Source organism: Spinacia oleracea, chromosome 5 (genome assembly GCF_020520425.1).
Source record: "Spinacia oleracea cultivar Varoflay chromosome 5, BTI_SOV_V1, whole genome shotgun sequence".
Taxonomy (NCBI): Eukaryota; Viridiplantae; Streptophyta; class Magnoliopsida; order Caryophyllales; family Amaranthaceae; genus Spinacia; species Spinacia oleracea.
This window is the reverse complement of record NC_079491.1, coordinates 94,112,143-94,137,152: the sequence shown is the minus strand read 5'-3', so window position 1 is coordinate 94,137,152 and position 25,010 is coordinate 94,112,143. Positions and strand designations below refer to the sequence as shown.

Below are 25,010 nucleotides of genomic sequence, written 5' to 3'. Positions count from 1 at the left end.
AATAATAATAAAAAAATAAAAATAATAATAATAATAATAATAATAATAATAATATTATAATCTGATCTGATCTAAACTTATTTTTTCTGATCTGGTCTGATCTAAATTTATTTTTTCTGATCTGATGTGAACTTACTTTTTCTGATATGATTAAATCTGAAATAAGGTGAACAAAACAGGGCATAGTATATGATAATTGAGCTGATCGAGGGAGTCTTGTTTAAATTTTGAATAATATAATAATGAACGGATCGAGTATCATTAACATATACTACCCCATTTTAAAATGATCTTTATCGTTACTATTTGTACAAATATAAAGATAAAATATGAAAATTGTGTAAAATTAAATTAAAGGTGTGTGAATATAATAAAAAAAAAGGATAAAGTAAAACTCAATTTCACAAGACTAGCTAAAATAGACATGAAACTGATAAGTTAACTGAATTGGTAAGATAACAACTGAAACTAATAAATAGTAGCACTGATAAGGTAACTAATTATACATTGTTTGGGAAAAACTTATTTTTTAAGTGACTGGAAAATTAAAAATAACTATTGAGAATATATTATCAAACTGATATAAATATTTAATCTATAAATCAGGTCCATTTTACTTGTTGCATTACAAAAGAAGAGTAAAGTGTGTAGTAAAAAAATAGGGTGATGATAAAAGGTCGCAATCCTATCTATCGGATTCTAAATGATACATATGGTTGTCCCATAGACCATGCGTCATCAAAATATTTATACTATCAATGCAATAGTTTTACTATGAAAATATGTAAATAAGGTAGTCGATATAAATTAAGAAGGAAACTAATATTTCCCATAAAAATCATAAATATTTTTTTTTAAATAAAAAATTACATTATTCAATTTATAAAATTAATATTAAGATTTTCCTACATTTTCTGTAACATTTATAATAGATTATATGAGTTAAATATTTCATTTTTTCAATTTATATAATGACACATAAACATGTCATGTCATCATTGTGACACGGCTTAAAGATAGCAAATTACGACCTTTATTTTGAAAAAATTAAAAAAAAAAAAAAGAGTAAAGTGTTTATGAAACAATGTTATAATCCCTATGTTCTCGAATATTAGTCTCTTTTGAAATCTTTACACTATTCATAATTGAAGAGAATCTTCTAATTTCTTCACAATACGTATTTCAAAACATATTCATGTGAGATCTTGTTTTGTTCGTCTAAATGTGTAGTTTAACAATATCAAATTTTTATATTTGTCTAACATACGAATTTAGAGATATTTATATTTAAATATTAAATTGAAACGAGTTGAAAAGGTCAAAATAAAACTAATATAATTGATTAGATGAAAATTTTAATCTAGTTTCATGAGAGTTGAATTTTCAATGGATTTCTGTTCAATATTAAAATTATTATTTCTGTCCTTCTCCAATGGGTTATTGTTGTGGACAAAAAGAGACATCTGCATAAGGGAAAAATCCCACAACAACAGTTATGATTTCCGACTGTTCAGTTTTTGCCATCTCGTACACTACACCGCCGTTATATTCCTAACAGCCGACCGCAACGCGTAGTTCGTCGATCTTGCATTCCCATACAGTACATCTGCCTACTTGACCGCCTCATATTTTTGTGGCACTACCGTCCACCGGGGGGTTAGCTTTTTTGCATAAATTCATGAACAAGAAAATAACGAAATTTTTGAAAGGAATAAGTAAAAAAGATAAACACAGACATTTCACGTCATGCTTTTTAAACGCTATTTTGATTAATGTTCCAATTTCAGCTATTTTTTGCATTTTAAATTTAAATTGAGGTAGTTACCAAACATAACTAATTTTTTTTTTTGCCACCATTCAAGGATGAAGGATTACGTTACTAAATCTGTAAGTAGAGTTTACACCTTTGTTTAACCTCCTTTTTCTCCACAGAATTTCCTTTTTTCACCCCTCTTTAACTGCCCTTATTGCCATATGGTTTTAAGGTGGAACCTCCTACGATCTTGTTAAGCGGACTCTCTCTTGATAACGGGTGCGACCTAGACCTGTATTTAACATAGTATCAGAGCCAGACTGTTAAGATATTAGATATTATTCTGTGAATATTCTGTAGAGTCCTAACTATGGTATGTTACCTAATGTGTAACCTAGGGTTTATGTAACTGAGTTGTACTATATATACGTTTGTGATTAATGAGAATGATACGAGATTACACAATATTTGACATGATATCAAGAGCCTAGGTTAAAAACCCTAGATTTTTTTCCGCACGAGTTTGAGAGAGTTTTGAGAACAGCGAATTCCTTCGCTAGTTGAGTACTGAGATATTAGGAGTTACAAATTCCTCGAGTATAACAATGGGTACCTAAGAGGAGCCATCACAAAAGACAGTTGCCGCCGGCGTCGACCTAGACTATTATCTCGGGTCAGGCGACGGCCCCGATATTGTTATCACCCCTGTGAAAACTGAGAGGAGCGTCGAACTACGATGAGTGGGTCAAAGCCGTTCGTCGCTCGATGATTTCAAAATTCAAATTTGGTTTTCTTCATGGTTCTGTGAAGGAACCCATTACGGACGAGACGAAGATGAAACATTGGATTGCGGTCAATTCGATGGTGGTGTCTTGGATCACAAAAACCATAGACGAGAGTGCGTTCGAATCGGGAAGACTTTGATATTGCTCATGAGTTGTGGAGTCATTTGAGGACGCGGTACTGCGTCGTGTCGGGCATTAGGGTTTGTCATATTAAGATGGCTCTGAGTGGCTGCAAATAGGGCACGTCTGAAGGCGTCATGGAGTACTATGGCCGCTTGTCGAAGGTATGGAAGGAGTACGTACAGTATGCATGAGTACCAAGGTGTATATGTGCGGGTTGTACGTGCAACATAGCGAAGCAGGTGGGGGACATTCATGATGAAGATTGTCTGCACTATTTCTTAATTGATCTAGCTTGATGACCACTATGAAGCCATTCGTGCACAACTGTTAGCAAGATCGCCGTTGCCAGGCCTCGACGAGGCGTACTAGACGGTTATGATACCGAGACCATGCGCGCCAAGGCAACGAGAGGTCCGGAGAGTGTCATGGCTTTCAAGGTCGAGACTAAGGCTCGGTCGAGGTCGGGAGATACGAGTGACAGATTTTGTGGTCATTGCAACCGTGAGGGTCATGAGGAAGAAACTTGTTATCAGCTGATTGGATTTCCCGAATGGTAGGATGAAAAGAAACGAGGTGGAAGAGGGCCTGGTCGAGGAGGCAGGTCGTCGGTTAGAGGAGGCAGAGGAGCTCGTGGGGCAGCGTCGTCGACTAGTGGTGTCGCTCGTGCCAATGCTGTGAGCAATGCCACAGGAGGGGCTACAACCACTGTGACGAGTGAAGGCGGATCGCAGGGAGCAGTGACGACAACCAATCATGAGCTTGTTGGTGTGACGAAGGAGCAAGTCCAACAAATTGTTGACATCTTGTCACGACCACCAAACAAGTTGCAAGGTAATCTTGATTTACGATGGATTGTTGACAGTGGGGCCTCACGTCATGTGACGGGTGATATTTCAATTCTGAGAAATATCAAAACATCAAGAAATCAATAGGTTGTGTTACCAGACGGTCAACCTGCAAATTCAAATCAATATGGTTCGGTGGTCTTGGAGGATGGTTTCGTGCTCGATAACGTTCTATTTGTGCCTAAATTGAACTGCAATTTAATTTCTGTAACTCAATTAAGTGACGAATTACATTGTGCTGCTCAATTTACTAACAAAATGTGTGTTCTTCAGGACCGCTCGACGAGGATGGTGATTGGCGTGGGTGATCGACAGGAAGGACTATGTTTTTTCCGTGGGGCACCAAGGGTTCGTGTTCTAGCAGTGGAGTGTGTGGTCGACTTGTGGCATCAACGTATGGGGCATCCGTCGGAAAAAGTGTTGCAGTTACTTCCTCCTGTGAGTCATGAGATTAGGAAGAATAAAAACATTTGTGATGTATGCCCGCGGGCAAAGCAATGTAGGGAGAGTTTTCCAAATAGTGATAGTCGTGCACGTCGCCCATTCGACCTTGTTCATCTTGATTTATGGGGGCCTTACAAAACACCCTCGTCGAGTGGGGCGAAGTATTTTCTTACCATTGTGGATGATTATTCTAGGGGTGTGTGGATTTATATATTGTGCAATAAAATGGAAGTTGAATCGTCGTTTCTTAATTTTGTTGCCATGATTAAATGTCAGTTTAATCGATCCCTGAGAGTTGTTCGCAGTGACAATGGTACTGAGTTTAATTGTTTGCAAGGTTATTTCCTTAAAAATGAGATTCTGTTTGAGTCGTCGTGTGTTGGGACACCTCAACAGAATGGGAGAGTCGAGAGGAAGCACCAACATATTTTGAATGTTGGGAGAGCGTTACGGTTTCAAGGGAATCTTCCTATAAAATTTTGGGGGGAATGTATTCTGGCTGCTTGTCACTTGATCAATCGTACACCTACACCGGTCCTTGACAATAAAACCCCTTATGAGATGTTATTTGGAAAACGACCATCGTATGTGCCTATCCGAGTGTTTGGGTGTCTGTGTTATGCGTATAATCTCCGGAGTAAAGGGGATAAGTTTGGGTCTCGTGGTCGCAAATGTGTGTTTCTGGGTTACCCGTTTGGCAGGAAGGGATGGCAACTGTACGACCTAGAGACACACGAGTTCTTTGTCTCAAGGGATGTCAAATTTCATGAACGGACGTTTCCATTCGCAGACACGTCGACTATATTGCCTGCAATGCATGATGGTGATGGGGTGCTTGACCAGTGGGGTTTGGATGACAGTGGGACTGGATGTACTCAGGAGGTGTCGCATGCAGGTGACAATGAGGAAGTGTCGTCACCTGCAGGTGCCACGGAGGAGGTGTCGTCGCCTGCGGGTGACACGGAGGAGGTCTTGTCGACTGTGAGGGAGGAACAACAACATGATAAACCTAGTCGAGTGGAATCAGATGTCGTCTCAGGTGTAGATGAGACGACGGGTAGTGATGAGTGAGACAAGGTAGTGTGTGGAGGATACGGAGTTAGGAAGGGAGAAGCGTGCGAAGTTTCCGTCGACAAAGCTGAAAGATTGTGTGATACATACAATACGGGAAAAATATAGTACTTCCGACAAAACACCTACAGCGTCACCACCCCCAGGTACTCCTTATCCTATCACATATTTTGTTAATTATGAGCGTTTTCCGTCAAAGCACGTGCATTATATAGCAGCATTGCAAGAAGGGCAAGTTCCTAAGAGTTTTAAATAAGCGATGTAGCATGAGGGGTGGCGTCAAGCAATGGCTGCTGAAATCGACGCGTTGGAGGAACAGGGGACATGGAAGTTGGAAAATTTGCCGGAAGGGAAGAAAGCACTGGGGAGTAAATGGGTGTATACTGAGAAGCGTGATGAGGATGGGAGTTTGTTGAGACTGAAGGCCCGATTGGTATGTCTAGGGAATCATTAGGAGGAAGGGTTGGACTATAATGAGACATTTGCTCCCGTCGCGAAGATGGCGACAGTTCGAACCTTCCTAGCTGTCGCAGCTGTCAATCAGTGGGACGTGCATCAGATGGACGTACACAATGCTTTCTTGCATGGTGACTTGGAGGAAGAGATCTATATGAAGATTCCTCCTAGATTCCAGAAGAATAACTCTGACAAGGTGTGTCGAATGAGAAAGTCGTTGTATGGGTTGAAACAAGCACCTAGATGTTGGTTCCAGAAGTTGTCGACGGAACTGACGCACTATGGCTTTCGACAGTCGTTGTCGGATTATTCGCTCTTTACTCTGTCTAAAGGTACGTTGCAGCTGAGTGTGCTCATTTATGTGGACGATATGATTGTCGTGGGCAATAACAAGTTTGCGCTTGAGAGTTTTAAGGAATACTTGAGGGAGTGCTTTAAAATGAAAGACCTCGGGGCTCTGAAGTACTTTCTTGGGTTAGAGGTGGCACGAAGTAGTCAAGGGTTCTATGTGTGTCAGAGAAAATATTCCCTCGACATCATCTCACAGGCTGGATTGTTGGGAGCAAAGCCTGTGGACTTTCCTATGGAACAAAATCATAAGTTGGCATTGGCAGACGGGCCAGACCTGTCGGATGGTGAGACGTCTGGTTTATTTGGCTGTCACGCGACCAGACGTCGCTTACTCCGTACATGTCCTATCTCAATTCATGCAAGCACCAAAGGAGGCACATTCGGAAGCAGCTTTGCGAGTAGTGAGATACTTGAAGAAGTGTTCGGGTCAAGGTATATTACTCCGGTCGGATAGTGCGTTGTAGTTGGAGGGGTGGTGCGATTCGGATTGGGAGGGGTGTCCAATGACGCATCGGTCGGTGACTGGATGGTTTGTGTCACTTGGTATGTCGCCAGTTTCTTGGAAGACCAAGAAACAACATACTATTTCTCGGTCGTCTGCTGAGGCAGAATATCGGTCGGTGGCAGCTCTGACGTGTGAATTGAAGTGGTTGAAACAACTACTACGCGATTTGGGGGTGACACACGACCAAGGTATGAGGATGTACTGCGACAGTTAGTCTGCGTTGCATATCGCACATAATCCGGTGTTTCATGAAAGGACAAAACACATCAAGTCAGATTGTTATTTCATTCGAGATGCAATCAAGGAAGGGATCATCAGTCCGTCGTACGTGTCGACGAAGGTTCAGTTAGCAGATATCTTCACCAAAGCGTTGGGGAAGGCGCAATTTGAGTTTTTTTTTAACAAGATGGGCATTCGAGATCTTCATGCTCCACCTTGAGGGGGGTTGTTAAGATATTAGATATTATTCTGTGAATATTCTGTAGAGTCCTAACTATGGTATGTTACCTAATGTGTAACCTAGGGTTTAGGTAACTGAGTTGTACTATATATACGTTTGTGATTAATGAGAATGATACAAGATTACACAATATTTGACACAGACCCACAGCTGGGACATTGGACAGTTTACTCTGGGCCAAATTAAAACGGCACGTGTGAGGGGGAGTGTCGAGAAACGCGCTCTGACCCATGAAACATCACACGTGACCGAACTAAAAAAAATCTCACACGTGAGGGGAAGTGTTAAGATCTGAACCATGAAACAACACGTGTGAGAGTCCCACATTGATAAAAGAGTGGAGAGTTAATCACTTAATAAGGTCAAGGGGCTACTCCCCTTATTGCCATATGGTTTTAAGGTGAAACCTCCTACGGTCTTGTTAAGTGGACTCTCTTTCTTGGTAACGGGCATGGCCCAGAACCGTATTTAACATGGTATCAAAGTCGGGCCTAACTTTTATTTTTGCAACACCTATAAGAGCAGGGTAAAATGCCACAAATTTTAAACTTTCCAAATTAATTGTTCAAAGAAATTATCAACCGAGGTTTTGGAATCTTTTTTCAAATAAAACCTCCATTGTTTTAAGCCACGAGTGAGAAGATATACAAAAGGAAAGTAGGGATTAGGGATATTGGTTTTTGCGTATGAATTGAGGTTAAAGTTAATGAAAGATGCATGAACTGAGAAAATCCACAATGCAAAGAATATGTTCTTCTTCTTTTGTAACAATATCGATGACCGGGATAATCTACTATCAATTGGAACTGCTTCCTTCAAAGGAGCGCTCACCATTTTTAAGGGATGGCACCGTGGAGCATCTACTGATAATCTTGAATTTGGGGAAGCTTAATTTTGGGTGAAAATTGAAGGAATACCGACTCCGGAAAACAACCCTCACGTGGCTTATAGAGCTTTGGAAAAAATTGGTAGAGTACTGAAATTTGATGCAGAGTCATGCAAAGAAGGACCAAAGGCATTTCTAAGAGCTAAGATCATAGCTCCAACTGAAAGAGCTCTTGTTCCGGGGTACTACTATGAGTTCAGTCCTGGCAACATCAAATGGATCCACATCAGATACGAGAGCATCTTCAATTTCTGTCACAATTGTGGGAAAATTGGACATCGTCGGCCACTCTGTAGAGTACCAGTGGAATCGGCGAAGAACGAAATCAACCATAGATTAAGAAGAGCTTGTGGTGCCAATTTTGATTTCATGCAATCAAGGCCAGCGCCACCTCTTTACTCTAAAAGGCTAATGGGCCTTGAGGATATAGAGAGGTTCAGGACCTCAAGAATTGACCTACGCAGAATCCCGAATGCAGGTAATGGTAGTGACTCCCCTCACTCTTCTGACAGTGAATCATCAAACTCGTCAAACCCCCCACCGCCTCCGGAAATTAGAAGTCACCACACACCACCAAATCAACCGAGCAAGCCACCGGAGCATGGAAGTAGAAGCAACAGTGGAAGCAAGAGAAAAGGGCCGGAACATAATCACTGCGACCAGCCCAACTCTAAGAAAGTTTGCCTATTTCAACCAGAACACTCAATTCCGGCGACGGGGACCATCCGGTCCAGAAGAGGGCTATCAGTTCTGAACCACATCAAAATACCTACCAAACCAACCGAATTGTGGCTTTCCCAAAGTGAGGTGAACTCGCCGGCGATTCACCGGAGCTCAGTATATGAGAAACCAGCTAGAAGTCTGTTAGCTCCGTCAACTCCTGGTCAACGATCGACTCCTGGTAAAGTACTTCCACCTCACTGGATCAATTACTCCCAACCCCCTAATTCAAAGTTGAGCAGTAAGCTCCCTCGAGAACCAAAATGTGCATGCTCTTCCATTAATTGCATCTGTAAGCTAGAAAAGTCTATCCGTTTGACTGTGGATCCCTTTGCTGACTTATCCTTTATGCATGCTTCCGAGTATTTTCCCTGTGTTATGCATATTTTTTCTATTAATTGGAAAATAACCCATCCTCTCATAAATGTATTAACTCCAACCACATTTCCCCCCTAATTTTGGAGACAGACTTGCCTGCACAAGCCCAGTATGTGTACTCCACTTCAACCTCACCCATTTTGGAAGTCCTATGGAAATTAACTCCACTCTCATCAATGACCTCACCTACCTGTACTATCTTTGGACCACTCTCATCTCATGGAGACTTCTATTTATATGCAAAATCCTGGTTCCATCACTATCCCACACCCCACCATAACAACATCCACCAATTATTCCCTGATTATCCCAACAAGATAGTTATGAAAACTCCAGTTACCCTTGCCCTACCACAAATGGAAACACTTGACTCTGTGTCAGACACAATGGTCCTCACCTCTTCCAAAACCGTCCATCTCAAGGACACAGATAGAATTTTCAGCCAAAAAAATCCTCTTCTTGATCCCTTCATGCCAAAAATAACAAACACCTGCCACTGGGAACATTTCATGAATCTTCAATTTGGAACTATTCCCAAACACCTAGTGTCTGAGGAATTTCTCAAAAACCCTTACAATTGTGTAGCCCAATCATCCTCAGCAACCACTCTTGGCAATCCTGTAACCCCACATCTCGCTATGGAAAACACAGAAATAGACAACCCACCATCTCCAGTCTCGGCCAGTTCTTTTGCCACGGCTCCATCTTCCCTAGACTCGGAGGAACTCGACCATATGATGAACTTTGACAGTCTAGCTCTTGACTCTATTTCTTCATCTGTCAACTCTTCGGAAATAGAAACTGAATTTTACTCTCATGAGGTGAAAAAGTCAATTTATAAGAAAAGAGCAGCAATGCGTATGCATGATGAAGGCCCCAGGAGGAAGAAATGGTGCTCTACAGTAGAAAGGGAGCTGCAAGTTGCAAGGGAAGAGGAACATGGGGCAACCAAGAGGGTAATGCTTGGTCAGGGTATGGTGGACACTCGCCTAATGGGCTCGAACTTAGCTCAATCTCCATGGAAGAAACTAAAATTTCAGCTGAAGTATGAAGGCAAGGGAAAACTCAGATATGGTCTTAGCACTACTAGAAATAAACACATTAACGACAACCAAATAACGACAATGTGGAAAATATTGCCGCAATAACTAATATATAGAGGCGCGGTTAATCTAATTTTAAATTTTATGAAAAATAAAAAAAGCGGAATTTCATTTGTTTTCCCTGTTCGTCGTCTTTGCTTAGATAACAAAGGCTTTAAAGTTTATTATAACCCATTTCTAATCCTTCTAGAGCTGAACCCTAGCCACCGTATCCATCTCTCCTCTTTTGCACAACTTCGTTGATTTTTTCAATCTCAATCTTCTTCCCCAAAATCGAGGATTTGAGGATCTAATATTAAAATTGAGAAGGAAACAGTAATCGAATTCCATAGTCACCTGATCCAGGTAAATCAATGGTTGTCTTGATTTCTTTCATTACTTAACTCTTTCGAATTCAGATTGTTGTTGATTCCGTTAATAATTTCCTGTTTTATAGCATTTGGGTTTTGTGTGTTTATTTAACCTGATTTGTTATCTTTTTCCTGTTTTGTTGGTGGGTTCTCCTTTGAAGTTTCTTGTAAGGTACTGTTTTGAGTTCTGGTAGTCTCTAATTCCTGGGATTTAATTTGAATTTCTTTTACTGGTTTACGAAACCGTATTCGGCATCTCAAGTTATGAGAGTTGTTAATCTGGAGTAATTTTTCCCCAAATTTTGTGGGTACTGTTCAATCGAATTTCTAGAAATTTCGATTGAGCCTCTTTTCTTCATTTGCGACTGATTAGTCGTTCTCTTTGTTCGTTACTACAAATTCAGATCAATTTGCAGCTTGATTCTGAAGGAAATAATGCCCTTGGTCCAAGTATGCATTCTATGATAAGTCTAATAAATGCGGTTCAGTATTAATTAACAAGTTAATAATTCAGTGAGATCAAGTGAGCTGAATGCCTAGCTAGAGGCCGCTTCAGTTCAAGTGGAATTAATGATATTAATCCACAACTTACTCTTGACTGAACCCGTAGGGTCACACAAATAGTACGTAAACGGATCAAGTATTTAATGGCATTAAATACTCCATCTATGAATATTCGGAATCGACGGATCTTGGTTTCAGTGGGAGCTGAGATCGTCACAGGCAAGAAATGAATACTCCGGAAACGATGATATTACCGAAAACGGAAATATGGATCGTATCGGAAATATAAATATTATCCAAGTCGTAGATGTTGCCGGAAACGGAAACATGGTACGTATCGGAAAATATTATCGGAAATGGAAATATTACTAGAATCGAAAATATTGCCGGAAACGGAAATATGGTCAGAATCGGAAATATTATCGGAATCGGAAAATAATTCCGGAAACGGAAATATTAAATATTTGTTCGAAACGGAAATTAATTCCGGAATCGGAAATGTTAAATATTGTTCGTATCGGAAATGAATTCCGGAATCGGAAATTTAATCGGAAGCGTATCGTACGAATAAGCATCGGACGAGGCCTGCCGGACGAGGGCCCAGCACGAAGCCAGGCCATCGCCCAGCAAGCCAAGCGCGCCACACGAACAGCCAAGGCCACGCCAGGCCCATCGCAAGGCCAGGCCCAGCAGGCCGTGGCAGCGCGCACAGCGCGCGCAGCGCGCGCAGGAGCTACGTGGGCTTGTAGCTCGCGTAGGCCTCGCTGCGTGGGCTGCTCGCACGCACGCGCATGGGCGGCCCATCGTGGCTGCCGTGTGTGTGTGCGTAAGTGTTTGTGTTCATGCACGATTCCTAAAACGTGCAGAGTTCGGTTAATGATTAAATTCCTAATTCTATTTGATAAATTAATTAATTAGAGTTCTTGTAGGATTCTAGGTTTAATTAATTTGTATCTGAATAGGATTCCAATTCCCTTTCCATACCCCTATAAATATGTGGCTTGGGCTCACAATTTATAATGAGTTTTCAAAGTATTCAAAGTGAGTTTTTGAGAGAATAATTCAGTCCCACATCTTGCTCAAAAGTGCCGAAAATTCTAGTACCTTAAGGGCGATTCTAGTTGGTCAATCTTAAGGCGGATCCGGACGTGCTGTGGACTATCTACGGAGGGACGACACTTGGAGTCCTAAAGACTTGTTCTTGTTCGGTTCGGGCGCAGCTAGGGAGGGCACGCAACAAAGAGTTTGCATCTAAATTATGCTATATGATTATGTGTAAATAATATGTAATCCTGGGTTAATGGTTGTTTCCGCATGATTTATGTAATATCATATGTATCATAACCTAACAGTGGTATCACGAGCCCCTTATTATTTTCATAATCTAATTTGCATGAACATGGTTAAATATTACAAATTTGCAAGAATTAAAAGGGGTGATTAATTTTCGTAATTGTTAATTAATTGCAAATTGCGTTTATTTAATTATACGTACGCAGTTTTTCGGCAGTTTCTTCGTTACTCATCCAAATCGAGTGATTTTTGTGTCAATTCCGTATGTAAAAGGCATTCTAAAATTTTGACAAAAATAATTTTTTTCTGCCGAACCCAGAATTCTCAAATTCGAAGCCTAACTATGACTTTTCGAAGGTTTTAGTTTTTCGAATGCAAAATTTCGTAAATTTAAGATGTTAAATTAAATATTTGCGATTCTTGTTGATAAATCTTGAATTTTTGATTGACCTACTGTATATGTTTAACAAGTTTGAATGCCTAGCCTTGTTAATTATGCAATCTAATTTGTAATTATGACTAATTTGTTGAAAATTAGTATAATTTAGAATTAATTTGATTTTCATAATTAATTATAATTTAATTAGAAACCTATGATTAAAAACCACCATAAAAATTGTAAATTTATGATAAGTTTTAAATTTTTATGACCTAGACTTGAATCCATAACAATCGGAAATCAATTGAATAATAAATTTTCGATTTTTTCGCCCTAAAATTATGAAATTAATATTATTTATTAATTTGTCATTAATTTTAAATATAAATTTTAAATTTTTATGCGATTCGTTCATATAACTTGCACGCACAAAGCAATGGACGCTTCGTGTTACCCTTAAGGGGTGTTGTATAGTGCGGGCATGCGACGACGAGCAAGGGAGCTCGTCGCCCGTGCGGCACGAATGCAATGAGCAAGGGCGTGGTGCACGAGCACAAGGCAGCAGCCCTGCCTTGTGTCGTGGGCCACGAGCTATGAACAAATGGGCATGGGCGAAAGGCAAGCCAAGGCAGTCGCGTGTGGGCAGCAAGCGAGCTGCGCCACAACGCGCGCTGCCTCGCGCAAGAGCGCGCAGCCTCGCGCGCAGTGAGCGCAAGCTCGCGTGCCACGAGCGCTGCGCCCAGCGTTGCTCGCGCGCCCAGCGAGCGATGTCGCGCGCCCAGCGAGCGATGTCGCGCGCCCAGCGAGCGATGGCTCGCGCGCACAGCGAGCGCTGGCGAGCGCGCACTGCGAGCGATGGCTCGCGTGCGACGAGTGCTGGCGCGCGCACAGCAAGCACCAAAGCGTGCGATGGCTTGCGATTGGTAGAGCAGCAGCTATGCGACGAGCGCATGGGCTGCGCGCATATGGCCAGCAATGGCTGTATGCGTACGGCCCATGGGCGTGCAATGCGTAGGGTGTTTGCGTTACGATTAGATCGTTTTGAATGTTTAATTTGAAAATTTCAGTTCACGTAATTTTAATTAATTTTAAAATTAATAATTTAAATTATTTTCTTAGATTTTAATTTTGAATATTGTAATTATAATAAATGTTATTTATTCTAATTATTTTACTAAAATTAAAATCATGAATTAATTTAAATACGACTGAAATTAAATTAAACTTTTTGGATTCAATTATAAATTCATATGAGCTTTAAATTTTAATTAAATTTGTATGTTTCCGGTTAGACTAGAAATACATTTTTATGTTTAAAATTAGTAAAGCATATAAATTTATTGGTTTAAGTGGGAGCGCTTTTTAGTCATAAACTCTTGATTAGGTCTACAAATCCTTAAGGTTAAAACAACTTGATTAGAATTAATAAGGACTGAATAATTGGTAGATTATTGGTGCCCTTGATTAATTGCTGCAAATGTTTACGTGATGCATAATGTGTTTTACTAACCAGCTATGTGGGCCATTCATGATAATGAATGGGTGAATGGTATATATTATATATGTACTGTTTTGCAGGTTATGAAGTGACTAGAATGGCCCAAATAGGATAGAAAATATGGTCTGCGTACCATTAATTTGAATGTAATTGGTCTAAAGTACCAAAGTTATTTTTCAATTCAAATATGGTCTGCGAACCATCAAATAGTTGTAATTAGTTATAGCTTATCCTATTTGAAGAAAATGGTGCCTCCCACGGAGATTTTCAAGACAGACTTTGAAGTCAAAGCTTCAAGATGAAGTCGGGCCATACTAGATCACATTTATCTTATGCATGTTTTAAGTTATTTATTGCTTTTAAATATGTCTTAAGATGCATGAGATCAAAAGCTTGATTATGTTGCATGATTAAGGATTTTAGTTCACTTAAAATCTAACCAACATAGTAAGAGCCTTAAGTTCCAAACTTAAAAATTGAGTTAAAAGGTGCCATGCCAAAATATACACTTGCTTGGATATCCTTTACATCAATCTAGTAATAGTTTTCGCTCAGCGAGGTGTTACTTATTGGTCCTAAAGGGGCAAGGTACACAAATAATTGTGAGTACATGTTAGTTTTGGTGAAACTCAACGATATAAGTAAGGAGTCCTTTTATGTCGTGGCAAAATCGATAGGTTTACCTAATAAGTTCTTAGACGTACCTATCAACCAAGAATAGTTTCTAGACTATTAGCAAAAGGCTTTTGCTTACCTAAGATGTTCTAGGATTAAGTCGACAAACTGTGCTTAGTTCTTCAATGATTTTAGGATCTTGGAATCATTTTATTCACACCTGCCGGAACAATAAAATCGAATAAAATGCTAATAACTTGTTTGAATTGCATGGTTGCTTTAATTTCAAGTTATTATTCATGATAAATGTTTAGATTTTGCATGCTTCAATGTATGTTTTAATTATTGTTTATAATTAAATATCTTGCACTGCAATAAATCCTTTTAGAAAGGTAACAGTAAATTTCCTCGATTGGTAGTGAATCCAAGAACGATTCACGGAAAAGAGAGAAAGTGAGCAATTTAAAATGTACGTTTCTTATATCGACTTTTATGGTTGTTTTCGAATATCAAAATCGAATGGCAAACCAATTGGTGCTTGTGAATTAAAAATACACTGTAGTTTTGAGATCATAAAGCATTGAGCTTAAACGCTCAGCTTTACCAATGGTTAACAACCTAATATCTTTGTCCATTTAATTCTCGAATGAGTCTAGTCCCTAGACATTCGAATAGATCAATGCTTAGAGAACTTTAGAAGCTTCTGGTAAGATCATCTAGTTGAAACAAAATATTCAACATGAATTAAAATGGTAAAGAACCTTGTTGGTGACATTGGACATGTCTAACAAAGTATAAAAGTCAACACTAAAGAATTCAATTCTTAAGACTATAAGAAAGGGTACAAGAAATAGGAAAACGAGGAACAAATGAAAGGAATTTACGATTCCGTTTCTACCTATAAATTTATGTTTAAAGAGAAGTAACCTAGCAATCAAACTTCCTTGGTATCATATACCGCTTGAGGTTCTTACTTCGGTAATAACTCAAACAATGGAAGCTAGGATACACTAATGACCTACAAGTGGGAAATGAAGCATGGCAATGCTACATTAGTTGTAGGGTCATCTAGTTTGTTTTAAGTCCTTTCAAAGGCTGGAACTTAATGGCTATTTTGTTCCATAATCAGCATACCTAAATTTCTGTTTTTCAAACACAGAAAGACTCACATTCAAGAAAAACAAAAACAATGTTTGTTTGTTTATTTGAATGAAATGGTCAATTACAGATTGAGTCAATATGCTTGATTAAAACAAACAACTCTTTAAAGAACTTTACTAAGTTCAAATCAACTTCTTGATTTGAGTTCCACTAATCTTTGGAATTGTTGCTTAGACCATATCAACAAGTTAACATTCAAAAGCTCTATTTTGATGGACTTTTGAAAGTTGGTTGATTTCTAGATCAACTTAAGACAAGCTAGTCTTACTTGTTGAAAGTAACAAAGAATATGAACTATTGTTAGAACGCCTAGACGATAGAGTTCAAAGCTAAAGAAAGGTTTTATGACTTTATTATTTCACATGGATTTGAGTGAATATAGGTTTATTTACTCAAATGTGATATAAGTTGAATCTGTTTGGCTAGTTCAAAGATTCAGAAGTATAAAATCCACTTGGCAAGAAATCATAAAGATCTAGGTTAGATCATGTTGATGATTACTTGAGACCAAATATGATCATCAATGATTGTGTGTTGTAATTTCACAATCTAGGTCCATAAGATATGGCATATCTTAGTTGGAATAATCGAAGTCAATTAGTACTTGATTCGATCAATGATGGATCATAAAGACTTTTCCTATAATTTCTAAAACAAAATGCTCAACTACCACCAAACTAAACCAAATTCGTCAAAGCTATTGAAAAGTAATTTCAGAATATCTTTTCATAATATATCTAAAGAGTTCCTAAAGTCAGTGGGAGCTTAGTGTTTGTTATTCAACAAACTAAGGCCCAAGTATAGATATATGTATCATTGTGATTTATTCAAATGAGACACAAGGGTATTGTTTCTACCACGAATTTTTGAGAACATAGTGTTTGTTTGCTCGAAATAATGTCCTTTTGGAGATTCGTTTCCAAAATGAAAAGTGGGAGAAAATAGACCTCGAAAGTCTTCGAGGCGAACAACAAACATAAACGGACATTCCGGAGGCTTTTCGAAGTGCTTCAGAAAATCCGAACTTATTCTTTAAGGACTTTAGAAGTAGCTTTAAAGAATAGACATCTCTTAGAAGACTTTACAAGTGCTTCAAGGAGAACAGAATATTCAAAGGACTTTCAAGTGGCTATTGATATTCTATTATTTGATGTTCTATACCCTAGTAGGCATAGAGTTCAAGTCACTGGAACTATGAGATTCTTCTATTAGATAGTGAAGAAACATGGAGTTCAGGTCACTGAAACTATGCAATTCTTCTATTAGATAGTAAAGAAACCTACAACTTGCAGTCAAACTATTAGAAGTGACTTGTAAGAAAGCTATGACGAAACCCAGATTCCCTAAAATGGTTAGAGGCCATATATAGACTCAAATGTTTTAAATGGTTAGAGGCCATAAAACATACTCAATGTTTTGATGACAAAATTGAAATTTTGTTGATTTGCAAGAATAGTTTCACACCTATTGGTTGCAAGTTTGTTTTAAGGATAAAAACCATCAAACATGGAATTGTGTTCACACACAAAGCTACATTAGTTGCTAAAGGTTACAAGCAAATTCATGGTATGGATTGTGTTGAAACCTCATGCAAAATCGTAATGCTTAAGTCTATAATTCAAGCAATGATTGCATATTGGTACATATGGCAATTGGATGACAAAACGTATTCCTCAATCAAATGTTGGAATATAATATGTACATGGTATGTCATAGAATTTGTGGATCCAAATAAATGCTTAAAAAGGAAAGCTAGCTTATAAAATCTAAGTACAGATTTAAGCAAGCAATTGGGAATTGGAACTGTATTTTAAGTGAAGCTAATAAGCATTTTAGTTTCGTAAAATATACATGATTCTTATAGATATATAAGAAGTTTAGTGGGAGTACATAAAAACTTAATTGGTCCTATGTGTATCACACACATATCTCTCTATTGTAAAATAACATTCAAATGCTAATGACTTAGATTTGAGATTATTCATCAATGATGGACCATGGTGAAACTTAGTACATACTGGGTATTAAGATCTATTTACAAAGATCTTATGATATTGTTTTGGATTAAGTAATGGCATTTACTAAATCAAACACGAAAGTCTCCATTGGAGATATTCGACCCATGTGAATAAATCTAAGTAAAGGATGTTTGAACTATGTATAAGCATTTACTAAGTTAAACATCAAAGAGTCTAAATGAGATTCTTAACCTATATTATATGTCAAAGAATTTCGCTGAATTTAGTATCTACTGAAACTAGATAAGCTAAAGTTACATGAATAGAATTCAATTGGGAATTATTCTGCAAAAGAATTTATCATGTATGATATAATATGAGGATCGCCAAAAACGTATCGTATGACTTTAGGCATGACGAACATATACCAATCTCTATTGATCTAAGTAAAGATCAACTAGATTGAGATCAAGAATACTTATGGTACTTGAAAAGGTACATAGGAATAGTTCTTGATTCAAGGAAACAAAGATATGCTAAATATTGATGCTACACGCATAAACACTGGCAAAGGATCAAGCAAGACCCTTTGGAGTTAACCATTGATAAGGACGAGCTATAGAGCATCGTGTTTTGAAAATAGCAACATGGGTTGGAGACCATGAGTTGTTGCGTGGGAAATTAAAATAATAATTTCTATGTTCCAAGATATAGTTGGAGAATCTTCCACATATCTATGAACTGCCTGGATAGGTAAATCCAAACAAAGCATCACTAGCAACCTATACAGTTGAAGTAAAAGTAATTATTGCCTAAGAAGCAATAAAACAGGGTTGTTTAAAGTTCTTCACTGAACTTGGGTAGATCACCTATCTGCTGGCTTGATGGTTCTTCATTGAAAAAATGCGTAGAACCACTCTTGAAGCAAGAAAAACGTCTGCTAACTCACTACTACAAAAGTTAGAATAAGAAACACTGAATAGAGAACGGTTAAGTTTGCTAAGCGTTATCTAGAGTTATAGAGTACGCATTTCTATTATAACAGTTGCGTGAAGAAAAGAATAGAGTACGCTACCTTACCTAACCGTCTTGTATTCTTTATCATAATAAAAAAAATTAATTAAATTAAAAATACTTAATAAAATATAAAGCAGTGTTTATGATAACCGTTGTGTATTTTGGCTTAAACATATTTTAATAAAAAAAAGCCGTAATTACTTTCATTGTTAGCGGCATTATTACTTAAACCTAATAATGTTAAAAAAATATAAAAAAAATTTGAAACCTATGTCAGGTGACGATATATCCCCAAAAGCACAAAAAATTATATTAAATAAAAAAACTAAGAGCATGGTGGCTGGGTGGGTAACTGGAGATCGAGAACTCCGCAAAAGCAAAGAGCACTTCATTTCCACCGTCTTTCATCTGCCTCCTATATTTACCTTCGGCTTTAACGCGCCGCCTTTCCCACCGCCTCCCAACCTCCGATGAACGCCGATTGCTTCCATCATTTCCGAGGTATAATATTTTTGGGTTTTAGGTGTTGAATTTTGTCAAAAGTTATAATTTTATTTGAATTTTGGTTTTTGGCGATTGAATTTTTATGTGGGTTATAACATGATTAATTTTTTTTTTAACTGATTGAATTTGGATAATTAAAGTTAATTTCAACTTAATTAGCTCATGGTTTGATATTTTGTACTACCTCCGTTCCTAAATGATCTTTACGGTTACTATTTGCACGGTAATTAAGGAATTTTGGTGAACATGTGATGGTGGGGGTAACAAATGGAAAATGAGTGGCTATAAATTGTCCAACAATGTGAGTGGGTGGAAACTAATATTAAAGTATTGTGAGTGGGTAAGTTATGATGGGCCAAATAAGAGTAAAAATGGAATAAAGTAGGAGTGTAAAGAACTTTCAGGAACGGACTAAAACGGAAAGCGTAAAGAACTTTTAGGAACGGAGGTATTATGTGGTTGATTGAAATTTGAATTGGTAATTGTATAATTATAATCTTGATTGATGTAAACTTGATTTTGGCAAATTGTTCTAACCTACAAAAAATTGGGAACTGAGATTTCTTTTAGTTTGCTTGTGTTTCAAAATTTTCTGTATGAGTATTGACAACAAAGTTACTATATTTATATTCATGTTCAATGTGGAAAACCTAAATGGGAATTAGATTTAATAAGTGAAATTTAAATCTGGAAATCGGTCTGAATATGCCATTGAATCTAGCGATGATGAGGTTAATGTGGCAAACCTAATTGGGAATTGGATTCCGTAAGATATTTCTGTTGAGCATGTGATTGTGTTCTGTTTTTTGTTGTGCTAATTAAGCATATGGTGAGTATAGATTAATAGTGTTATTATGTTAAATGGTCTACATATAGTTTATGCATTGGTTTTTGTTGTATCAAATGAGAGGGAAATTGATTGTTTTCTGTATGATAGGAATTCCACCAGACTAACAGAGGCTGATCTTTGCTGGAAAGAAGTTTGAAGGTGATCACTCTTGCTGACAACACCATTCATAAGGGTTAGTTGAATCACTAATCTGTTGTTGTTTTACCCCTTTTTTTTGACAGACACTAAACCACTACTTAGTAGCTTTGCTGGACACCATTATTCCTTGCCTGGATTGCAAGTTTATGGGCGTATAGAGTAGCTTGTCTACTAGTAAACTTAATTTTACAATAATTAAAATTACTATCTAGATTACAAATGTCGTCGATGATGTTTCTGAGGTCACTTGGCATTTCTTGATTTTCCCTAATGAAACCAATTTCATGGTTAATTTGGTTAGATATTAAAATATTGCGTTGTTGGTTTGCAGTTAAGACCAAAGAAGAAGATTAAGTAGAGAAATTGGTGTTCGGGCAACGGTTTCCATGAAATTGATGTTCTAAAGTAGTTGTTTTACTAAGGTATCTATTAGCCTTCTGATAGTGTGCATATGCTATCAGGGGTCACCTGTATCTTCGAGCTTGTGAGCTCCAGAAAGAAGGTTTTGTACTCAATTCACTTTTTTATTGAGACTTGAGATCCTACTTGAAGTATGATTCTTCTGTTGAGATTTTAGATCAGATTTATCATGGCATGCATTTGATTCTGTCATATATATTGTATACTAACTATGAAGAAATATTCACAATCCATCTATTTTGGCTTGGGCGTAATCGCAATAGCGAGTTATGTGTTTCTCTTACAGTCTTACTACTTAATGGTACATGCAATTTGATTATTTACACATTCAGCTCTTAATTTCAGCATGTCAAAACAAAAGAGTATGATGTTGTGGAAGTGTATTGCTGTTTTCAGATGACTGAAACTCACTATTCAACCCATGTCCAGATTGTGTGTGCAAAAGTTCGAGAAGGTGATCAATGCATTTGAATCGACAAATGTTCATTCCTGAAAAGGTATTGCTTTCTTCTGATGCATTGAAACTCATGCTTATTTTTTATTCTAGAATCTATTGCATCGAAACTCTCTTCCTATTTCTACTTCTAATATGCCCAAGGCATTCCTCAGAACACTTACATTAATTAGAGATTCTTATTCTGCTGTTGCCAACGGCTAGCGCCACCCGCTACTGGTTGCTTTTACCTCCTTGTCTGTCTGTCTGCACCTCCCTGCTATAAACTGAAGTATTTATGGGGTCTTTGGACTGTTTGCTGGATTTTGTTTTATTCTGGAATAAAGCATTGTGTACATATTTGTTATTCTTGAACTTGGGCCGCAAGTTACTGTTGTTTGGTTGTGGACAATGTGCTTGGCTTTTAATGTCTGACCTCTTTTCTGAAATAACAAACTGATCTTCTGATAATATAGTAGGGGCCATTCTTTTCAGCTTATGTGAAATCAGTTCCAGTAAAATTAGTTTTGACAAGTAAAATTAGTTTTACTCAGTTGATCATGTGATAAATTAGCAATAGTCAATATTGATGTATAATCTATAAAAACAAGTTTCATCAGTAAAACAATTCTCACTAATCAGCTTAGGTCAGTACAAAATATTGTGAAGTGATAAGCGCCTAACTGATTGCGGTGAAGCCTCATGGTGCACTTGCGTAGATTTTTCTATTCTGCTGGTAGAAAAGAGAAGTGGAAAATAAAGGTTAGGAGTGTTTGTGAAGGTCCTACTTTCTGTGTTAATGTTTCAAGATTTTTACATGTAGCTTAGCTAGTGGGCTCTTTATAAGTCTCATCTTGCTTTGGTGTAGGTCATTAATTCAAACAATTTGTGGTTGATATCAATTTATAACTCTGATTATATTTCATGACTACAGTATGTAGCAGTCAATAGTCATGTTTCGAACTGGTGTTGGATAATATAGTTGCAATACACCACTCTAACTAATACTGCATTAGTGTTCTTCTACCCTACCATTTGAATTGTGGCTTGATATATATACTCATCACTTACTGGTTCTGTTGCTTACTGCATGTTCTTTATTTCTTACTCGTACATTTTAACTTGTCTTGTAGTATTTTACCAAAACTCCCACGTATTCTCAAACTACGATTGACGAGCTAAGGGAGAGGTGAATCTCATACGTTATCGAATATCACCAACCAAATAACGATTAAGATGAAGATGATGATGACGATGATCTAGTGTGACTTAAGCTAGCTGAGATGGTTGTTGCAGAGTCTGTTCCTGCTGCAGACGATGTTGTTCCTGCTGCAGACACTGCTGTTACGCTGTTGTTCCTGTTGCAGACGTTCTTGTACCTGCTGCAGACGTTGTTGTACCTGCTGCAGGCGCTGCTGTTGCTGGAGAATTTGTTCCTGCTGTTGTTGTTGAGTTTTTTATTTTTACAGTGATATTGGATTTTTATTTTTGCCGTACCTTGTGTAGATCATTTATTTTGTTATTGAATGAAAAATATTATTTTGTTATTGAATGAATAATATTATTTTGCTATTGAATGAAAGGATTTTTTGAAAGATCGCGTCGATATCATTTATATTTTATCGTTTTAGATTTGGTTTACATACTAGAATCGTAATATTCTATTTTAAAATAATATTCAAAAAAAATTGCTCGTATTTTTAAATAATATTAAAAAAAGGGGGTAGAATATAGTACGCCTATGTACGAAAGATGTTCTGTATCTCAATATTTAATAGGAAGAATAGAGGACGGTTATGTACGGAAGGCGCGCTTTATTGTAGTGTATAGGAGACGGTTATGTACGTTAACCGTTCTATATTCCTTCTTCGTTTTCTGCTTTTAGGAAGGGAATAGAGGACGCTTATCTCTTATCACTGTACTTTATAACTAGGTATATAAAACGCTTCTTTTACTCGTTTTATAAACTTTATAGTGCGCTGAGTTGGAGAACGCCTCTAAGGCGTCCTATAAAGTGTATTTCAACAGTACTCTATACCCTTTTTTGTAGTAGTGACTTGATGGTTCTTCATTGAAAAATGAGTAAAACCACCATCGAAGTAAGAAAGACTAGATCACATAATAAACAAACTCGAAAAGATCTTATCATCATATCTCGAAGAACATTCGATGAAAAGGATATTAAGATTGGCAAAGCATGATAACTAAACCTATGCAACAAGTGAGAAGCAACACTCACGTTGTAGCACTGGAAATCAAGCATAGCTTTGAATTCCATGAATTGTTTTAGAAGATGGGTTAAAGGCCCATGGTTATAAAACATTGGGGTTGAACATTTATCATATATGAAATGTATTTTCATATTCCATTTAATCTTGGTTTAGTATTAAATGATGAGTCCCTTCAATTTGACGATATATTCAAGATAGACTGTCAGGACCAGTCCTGTGACTAAGAAATGTCTATCAAGTGAACTTGAATGTCAAAGGTTGAAAATGGTCCCTAGTCGGAGTTTTCTATAAAATTGGACGCATAGAAAACGTTAGACGATTAGAATGCAAGATGACTAGTAGTTCTGTTTCTTGAACTATGTGGACATGGCAATGTCATAATCATTTGCATAGATACTTACTTTGGGAAGACTAGTATCGGATAGACCTATGAAACTTTACTGTAAGAGATGAAAATCTGTCATAAGTAAATTTCATTAAATTATTAGACACTAAATCCTCAATACCTGAGTGATTTGAGATTACTTGTTTGAGAACTGGTTGCTTTGACGTTGACCAACCGTCGCACCGTAAAAGGAGGCTATAAAGGCAACGCTCAGGTAATCACCTATCAAACGAAGTCTAATCTCAAGATCGCAAGATTGGGATTGTCCTCCCATAAATCGGGATGAGATGCTTAAAAGTTGTACAAGGCCACTCGGAGAGCTAGAAACTGTGAAATGCATGGCCGTGCTTGGATGAATCATAGGCTATGATTATCTGTTTATTTGATCAGTTGAACTCTGAAACCGAGGAACACCTCTGGACATAATAAGGATGACAACTCTTACCTTATGTTCAAGAGCAAGCATCGAGCGACAAAGGAATTAGGAAATGCACACTTGTCCCTAAGGACAAGTGGGAGACTGAAGGAAATAATGCCCTTGGTCCAAGTATGCATTCTATGATAAGTCTAATAAATGCGGTTCAGTATTAATTAACAAGTTAATAATTCAGTGAGATCAAGTGAGCTGAATGCCTAGCTAGAGGCCGCTTCAGTTCAAGTGGAATTAATGATATTAATCCACAGCTTACTCTTGACTGAACCCGTAGGGTCACACAAATAGTACGTAAACGGATCAAGTATTTAATGGCATTAAATACTCCATCTATGAATATTCGGAATCGACGGATCTTGGTTTCAGTGGGAGCTGAGATCGTCACAGGCAAGAAATGAATACTCCGGAAACGATGATATTTCCGGAAACGGAAATATGGATCGTATCGGAAATATAAATATTATCCAAGTCGTAGATGTTGCCGGAAACGGAAACATGGTACGTATCGGAAAATATTATCGGAAATGGAAATATTACCAGAATCGGAAATATTGCCGGAAACGGAAATATGGTCAGAATCGGAAATATTATCGGAATCGGAAAATAATTCCGGAAACGGAAATATTAAATATTTGTTCGAAACGGAAATTCATTCCGGAATCGGAAATGTTAAATATTGTTCGTATCGGAAATGAATTCCGGAATCGGAAATTTAATCGGAAGCGTATCGTACGAATAAGCATCGGACGAGGCCTGCCGGACGAGGGCCCAGCACGAAGCCAGGCCATCGCCCAGCAAGCCAAGCGCGCCACACGAACAGCCAAGGCCACGCCAGGCCCAGCGCAAGGCCAGGCCCAGCAGGCCGTGGCAGCGCGCACAGCGCGCGCAGCGCGCGCAGGAGCTACGTGGGCTTGTAGCTCGCGTAGGCCTCGCTGCGTGGGCTGCTCGCACGCACGCGCAT

At 38.0% G+C, this 25,010-nt stretch overlaps 1 long non-coding RNA gene across 2 annotated transcripts; it reads left to right on the top strand.

Annotated features, from left to right (window-relative positions):
• Window positions 1–18,275: 18,275 nt before the first annotated feature.
• LOC110801534 (uncharacterized) lies at window positions 18,276–22,552 on the top strand. Of its 2 annotated transcripts, XR_008921195.1 has the most exons (5): window positions 18,385–19,156; window positions 20,097–20,181; window positions 20,479–20,649; window positions 20,997–21,064; window positions 22,134–22,552. It is a non-coding gene; the product is annotated as an uncharacterized lncRNA (long non-coding RNA). The 2 variants fall into 2 exon arrangements; XR_008921194.1 differs by having other exon boundaries at window positions 18,276–19,156; window positions 20,479–21,064.
• Window positions 22,553–25,010: the final 2,458 nt, after the last annotated feature.